Below are 8,416 nucleotides of genomic sequence, written 5' to 3'. Positions count from 1 at the left end.
TGACGGATAAAATAAAATAAGATATAATAAAAACATATTTTATTTTTAACATGTTTTATTGTTAAAAATACATATTTTAAAAAACAATGAGATTTTTTTCTTAATTTTAGTTTATGTTTAATATTAAAATTAATAATATTATAATAATTCTAATTATAAAATAATAACTGAGTTGATTGATTGGTTCGAAACCTTAAAAAATTAAAAAAATGGTGTGTTACTGGTTTTATATGTTTGTTGGGAGAGGAGTTCATATTCTCTTAGAGTCGAGGAATTTCTTTAATGCTGTCATGTTGCTTTGTTTGTTGCATTAAGGTTGAGCACTGGGTTGTGACATGATGGGATTGTTTGGGGTTTCGGAGTGCTCATAATTTTTCCCGGGCGTGGGGGGGCCTTTGTGTCTGAATTAAGTTGTGTTTGGTGATAAAGGGTTTTTTTTAAGAAATAATTTATTTTTATGTTTTAAAGAGATTTTTTTTTTAAATAAAATTTTATTGTTCCTCTTTCTCTTTTGATCAAAGACTACATGTATTTCCAGCCAAAACATGCATGTCCCCCTCTGCATTCAACAGAGTCTGGCGTCCTCTGTGGATTATGGAGTTTTCTTCTTCACATTTAATAATAAAAGAACACATAATAAAAAAATGAGAATCTTGACTAAAAAAATATTTTGTTCTAGAACTTTAATGTTTAAAATATTATTTTAATAATGATAGAGTTAAATCAACTTTGAATCAGCCAATGGTGGGCATGATAACTGGTCTTTACATATTACACCAACAGCATTTGGAGTTTATCTGCTTCTGCTCAACCAATCTATTATTAGGCGAGGATTTTGAAATAGAAGGCTTAGAAATGCCTGTCCTTTTCCTTGAGAAATCAACACGTGCTAATTGAAAAGCGGGAAGGAGGAGTGGAATCGGAAACCGAACCCGAGCATCATGGAGGCTACAAAGACATGCCACGACCGGCACTGCCTCCCGATTTGAGCACGCGAAGTGTTTATTTACTATTGATCGCCACTGGCGACAGTGAATATACACGTGGCCACTCCTTGTGGTGTTGCACTTTCATCATGGCCGAGTGTGACCGAAGATCTGGCCAATTGGCTGTGGCTTGTGATGGAAAGTTACCGGCCGTTCAATCTCAATCGAATTCGTAATGGGCAGAAAGTTGTCGGATGTATAGATGCTAGGTCTTTTTAATTAATCATTAAGATGATCACGTTAAGATCTTTTGTTCATGATATCTAATTCCTTTGTTTAGATTCTGGTAATATAATCCTTTATTTCAGTTAAAACGACCACCTGTGTTCATGTACGTATTCACAATTCCATCAGATATTTTTGTGGTGATTTTCAATGATAGTTACAAGGGCTGATAACTAGGGATTGACTTGGTTCAAGCCTGGGTTGTGGTTGTGTTGCGGTGGGTTAATTAAGATGGTGTTTGGAAGTGTGGTCCTCTATTTTTCAAAATGTTTTTTTTTTAAATTAATTTTAATATTAGTACATTAATTGGATATGAATATATTAAAAAATATTTATGTAAAATTAATTTTTTTTAATTTTTTTGAAAGTATTTTAAAACAGGAAATCAAATAAGTGTTAAGATTAGCGAATCATGATATCAATTTAAAAATAATCATGATATCAATTTAAAAATAAAATGTAGGTTATTAGATTGATCTATTAAACCTCTATTATGTTGATCTATTGTGCTAAATAGAAGTTGTATTGTTCTTAAAAATATTTTTTTACTTGAAAATAAATTAAGATAAATTTTTTATTTTTTTTATTTTTAATATTAACATATTAAAATTATAAAAAATTACAATAAAAATATTAATTTATTTCTTTGTATGATTTTACCTTAGCCAAAGAAAGAAATTCCATACAAAAAAACAAGAAGGGAACTATTGTATGGTTTTATTTTTTAAAAATTATCAGTTTGAGGATTAAAAATTTATATATTTATTAATTTTTTATCATTAATTAAAAAATATATAAGATAACCTGGATATTCATAATTAAAATATAAAAAATTAAAAATAAAATTGCGACTAATGACAGTCACACCTTACTCAGATGACCGAAAACAAGCACTTTCGACCAGCGAGCGCCACAAATCTGCTAAGCACATCAACAACAGCCCCTACCCCTGGCCATACCATCCCAGCAGTGAAACATTGCAGCAAACCAGTCTCCGTAAACACTGCAGGAAACTGGTCTCCATACACACAACAACAATTGCCTTTCTCCGCCTAGATCTCCCTGTGCACGTGGAAGTGATTTATACCTCCGACCTAGGCAGTAAGAAGCGCGTGACGCTCCCCAGCCTAGCTCGTTCCCCGGCATGCACCACCCACGCGCCAACACTGCTCTCTTTCCTCCAGCAGCTTTGGTGCAGTGACAGTTGACTTCCACGACTTGCATAGGTCACTTTTGAACCCGATATGTGATTTACTCGTGTTTAGAATTATTTGCGATATGTGTGTTGTATTTTGTCATTATTTTTTTTGTTCAGAATAATTTGTGATACGTGTATGGATTTTTTTTTCATTATATTTGTTTCTATTGATTGAGTTGCGTTGAATTATTTGCAATATGCAAGTGACATTTCTGTACGTGGGGATGTATTTGTGAAATTATATTGAGAATGGGGTTTTGATGGAAATTGCATGGAATTTCTTGAAAAATGGCCATGAAACGTAGATAAAAGGAAGTAGATTATATATATATATATGTATGTATGTATGTATGTAGATCCGATCCATCTAGACCAAGTTGGTCGTCATAAAAATAAAAAATTTCTTATGCATAAATGGACAATAGGCATGCGTGATATGATATGGTATAAACGTATTCCAACATGATAAACATGCTCTGTTTAGTAACTGAGCATGTATATTAGTGATAGCAGCTTAACTTCATGAGTGCTTGGCAATAGCAAGATTGTAACCCCACCACTGCAACTGTTTCTTCGACAATTGACTGTCGATGTTGTATATGATATGCAAGCTCATGGACATGTCCTTATTCAAATAATGTAACATTTCCTCTCTCAATATTGCTTTGCCTCCAGGTGCTGCTGAGGGCTTTTCAAGAAAGATGAAATTGCAAACTGAGAGTTAGACGCACGATGAGAAAAAGGATTTTTATCAAAAGAGTCTGTCGTGCATTTATACATACACACATACTCACGCATGCCTCGGGACTGGATTGCGACCCTAGCAGAATTGAAACTTATGACCTGTCTCTATTGTACTGTACATAGCACCCTACTAGAATCGCCAATCCACGCTATTCAACTATTCTGCAGTTGAATTATACATAAAGCAAAAACATGTTGTTTTTAATGTTTGAAAATATATTAATATTATCTTCTCGCATTTTATTGGATTACAATAGTGTAAATTTTAAAAAATTTCAATTTCAATTTAATTTTTATTTTTTTATACAATTAAACCCTTTTGAAATCAAGCTAGAGCTTAATTGCATGTTTTTTTTACAAGGAAGGGTTGAATTGAAAAAATAGGTGACTAAAATGAGAAAAAAAAGTACCATAAGTGGTGGATTGAAAACTTTTGTCAAAAATTCATTTGAGTCTCTCATTTTTTAGCAATTAGATAATCAATCCCTTGCATTTTACAAAATTCAATTTTAAATTATTTTTAGTTCTTTTTTAGTTAGAGAAGAGAGAGGAAATCATCATATTCCTGTTTAGAGAGAAAAGGTGATTGTTGGTGAGGAATCTAGCCACCAAAACGATTATTTTTTATGTCAAAAGATTTTATATGATAAGGAGAGTTAAGATTATTGTTATTTTTTAATTTTGAAAACAAATAAAAATTTATATATAAGCTTGTGAAGTTTTCTTTTGTTTCTAGTGAATTTCTGGTTTTAGGGTGATTTTTTATATTTTAATAGCTATGAATTGGTTTAATAATATTTCTATTATGTTTTCTAAGTATTTTAAACAATAAATATGTTGAAAATAGGTTTGTGGCTAAAAAAAAAAAACACCATGATAGTTAAATTTTGGAGATGAATAAACAAAGTGTTAATTTGTTTTTCTAATGCATGGCTAGGCACTAGGCCTGGCCTAGTTAAATAAATAGTTAAGTTGCAAGATTTTAAAATTGATTCATTAAGTTAGGTTTAATAACATAATTAAAATATTTTTTATATTTTTAATATTCTTTTTACATTTTAAAAAATTTGTGCCAATAAACTAGTTTTAATGTTTTAATTGGTCACCTTCTAAGTTTGCTTTTTAGAAGTTATTAGTTTGAGTTTCATAAATATTAGGGTTATTGGAGGTTTACATGGTCATTAATTTTAAAGCCTATAAGGTTAGTTAAAGTGTATGCAAGCTGATCTAAAAACTCATGTTAATAAATATATTTTTTTTACTATATATCAATTAAATTAGAAAGGAAATATTTTTGGACTTAGATAATTAAATCTATAAAAACATGTTAGATATAGATTTAGAGAAAATTGTAAATTTGGTATTTAATTAATGATGATTCTACGAATTTTACTAGTAAAAAATTAGTTGAAAAGGATGATGATTGTACTTCCACAAAATCATGAGAATCTCTCTTCCAAAACGCTCTTGGGGCACGTTCTTTTACAGCGGCCCTCACTTTCCACTGGAGTTGGTGCCTCATTGCCTTGCAGATGACCTCTGATGCCTCGTTTTATGTCGATTGTAACATTTTACATTATTATTGACCACCTGTTCTGAATACTGACGAGGCTGGTAGGTAAATAAGAATATAGCACAAGCGTACACCAACATTTAATTCAATGAGTTATTTATCAAGAAAAAAAGAAGAAGAAAAAGAAAAATTCAATAGCATAGGATTCCTTTGGGAGGTGAGGGTTGAGCGAGCACACGAGGTATTCTTTTCATCTATGCCTCGAATAATCTCCTCTCAGGTGGCCTTCTAACCTTCAGAACGTGCACATATAAACTCCTATAAAAAATATGTTTTTTTACACATTATATTTGAGATATAGTATTTATAATGAAAAAAAAAATAGATTTCAGGTGTTATGTTGGGTGTGTTTACATTGCAAAACTTAAAAGAGAGAAAGAAGGTGAAAAAAGTTCATGTGGAAAAAGAGGTGAGAGTAACAGATCAACAGGAGAGAGAGGAGTTTATATGGGGAATCAAAAGCCCTTTATTTAGCCTTTAGCTCGATTGGATTTGTTATGGGACAAAATCATGATAGATAGATAATATGCAGGATGCTAGATATGTGATAACATTAATAGCATTCATTAAATACATAGTTTTTTAGCATAGTTAAAAAATAGTAAATAACATGGTTGTAAAAATAATTAGAAATCCAGTACATTTTTATGTGTCACAAATATCATACATGACAAGTTAATTATAAATAATATATGTGAATTTCATTCAGAATTTCACTTCTAGATACTTTTTTTTCCCTCTCCAATTCTTCTCCTCTCTCCCCCTCGTATAGCCACGCGCTACTCTCTATGTAAAACATGTTTAAAAAATAAAAATAAATTAATGGGTGTCTATTATTTTTTAAAATATATGTATTTTAAATTATTTAATTATTATAAATAATAACATTTTAAACATTAATTTTTAATATTAATTAATATAGTTATGATCATGAAAGCATATCTATAAGGGACATCTAAAGAGCTAGGATAATAATTAATAAATTTAACATTGATACTTATAAATCACTATTTATTAATTCTAAATAATAATAAATTCAATTCAATTATATTCAATAATCAATTTATATATAGAATTTATAATAATGGAGTCATAGATAATCTCTAAAACTCCATTGTTATGGATGTGTGACAACTTTTTTTATCTTTGTTATTTTTACTAAAATATTTTTTTATAGTTGAAATTAAGACTGAATAAAAAATAATTAAATATATTTAATTAAATATATTTTTCAAATTGAGGTTATAAAATAACTAAAAAATTTATATATTAATATTAATAATTTTAATTTAAATATCATAGATTTAACTACCACTGTTACATTATTAAATATATAATATTTTATATCAAATATTTTTTATTATTTTATTAACTTATTTATAATTTCATCACATATGAAATTCATCTCATAAAAATTATAGTTTTTTTAGTGTTAACCAAAATTAGTTAAAATATTATTAAAAATAAAAATAAAAATACAATTAAATTTTATAAATGTTATGTTATCACGTGGTATCCTTCTAATTTATATAGTGTTATTAAATAATATTAAATATTAATTTTTAAATAAAATATAATTCTATAAAAATAATTTTTTTATGGGATGAAATACACTACAATAAATAATAATTGAGATATTATTTATGTGAATAGTATAAAGTAAAATTCACAACATAAACAGTACCCAGATAAATTATTCACTTGTCATAAATATAGCAGATAAATTAATTAATATTAATTAATATAGTTATGATTATCAAAGGAAAAATTGGCTTGATTTTCAGGAAAGTGTTTTCCTGAAAATTTTAGGAGGAAAACACTTTCCGGAAGTTGTGAAAAGTTTAGAAATGTTATTATTTGATGATTATATCAAATTTGATCCTCAAACTTTTGATTGCTATATATATTTTGTTTTGAATATTTATTTTTCAATTTCATTTCTTAAAATTTATTTTTTATATTTACTTTGGTCCTCATTTTTATAATTGTTATTTGCTTTTCTCCTATTATTTTTTTATTGAAATTTTTTTCTATCAAATTTGGTCCTCATTCTTTTGATTGTTATTTATTTTATTTGAAATACTTTATGAAATGTTAATTATTATTATTTTAATTTCTTCATCTTTTTTTTTTAGATTTGATCTTTATTATTTTGATTATTATTTATTTTATTTGAGATAATTTATGAAATTTGTTTTTTCAATTTCATTATTATTTAACTTTTTAATTTGTAAAATTTATTCCTTATTATTTTAATAAACTTGAGAAAAATAAAATATTAATAAATTATTTTCCAGTTTATTTTCCATAATATAATCAAACACTGGAAAGTGTTTTCCAGTTCATTTTCCATAACATTACCAAATATCAGAAAATATTTTACTTTTCAGGAATTCATTTTTTTTGAAATTCAGTTTCTTAAAATTTACTTTTTCTGGAATTCACTTTAAAAAAAAACAATTTTCTTACAAACAAACAAAATATTAAATAATTTGTTTTAAAACCTATCGCTACCGCATAACCATCTAGGTGGTGGCCAAGTGGTAAGGACTTGGGATCAAGGGGTTTGCTCCCTCTGTGGTCTCAGGTTCGAGTCCTTGGTTGCTCATATGATGGCCACTGGAGGCTTACATGGTCGTTAATTTCAGGGCCCGTGGGATTAGTCATGGTGCGCGCAAGCTGGCCCGGACACTCACGTTAATCTAAAAAAAAATAGTCTGTGGAGACATGACCGGTCCACTGTACAAAGATTTATAGCCAATTCACCGAAAGAAGACGCAAGCTTTATTTTATAGACAAGTCATTGTGATTATTGCCTTTTAAATTATTTTTGATATTATTGTATTAAAATAATTTACAATTTGTAAAAATATTTTACTTTGAAATTTTATTTTAATTTTTTTTTAAATATAAAAACTCGAACCAACTAGCCAAGGGAGAAAATTAACTGGGAAGGGAGAGGACCCGGTCCTGGAGGGGACTTGTCAATGAGAGTGGTCCATGCTTGTTCCCGATTTATCTTGTGTGGCGACAAGCTTAATGGGTTTTGCTGTGAATCTTAAATCCTGTCACATCATTTACTAATAAAGGGGGCCTCTTTTAGGCTATTCCACATGAACCTGGATGCCATCGATGGCATCCAGCACCATCGACGACCCATGATTAGTTTCTATCTGGGCACTCGAATTTCAATTTCAAGTGAATCTACGGACGGCGGTTCCGGGAAAGAAAGAAGCACCCGAACCCAACTCTGTTTTGAAAACGTGGCAGCGGGTGTTCTTGTTTCATATAATAAAAAAGTAGCTTTTTTTTTTTCTAGAAACAGTAAGAGCAAATCATTAAAATTATTCCTGTCCTATGAAAACTGAATTAAGGATTTCATCTAACGTTGATTTTATATCATTTGACTCCAAATCTAACAAGAAATCGAATAGTATTAAATATAATTAGATAATGCTTTACAGTGCTCTCTCACCTGGTAGCCTTTTTCTGTCTTCAACTAAAAAGACCTCCTCATTAGTTTCAAAGGCCAATAACTAGGCCTCGCTTTTTAGTCAAGATCCGTTCGAATAAAACTATTCCTCAACCCTCAGTCCAGGCCTGGGCAAGGCCTATGTTTTCCATTCGTTTTTATTTTTCAAGATGAAAAATAAGATAAATGGAATTCTTTTTGAGATAATCCTGAGATTC

This window comes from Populus euphratica, unplaced genomic scaffold (assembly GCF_000495115.2).
Source record: "Populus euphratica unplaced genomic scaffold, PopEup_1.0 scaffold181.1, whole genome shotgun sequence".
In the NCBI taxonomy this organism is placed as follows: Eukaryota; Viridiplantae; Streptophyta; class Magnoliopsida; order Malpighiales; family Salicaceae; genus Populus; species Populus euphratica.
This window is presented reverse-complemented; position numbering follows the sequence as displayed.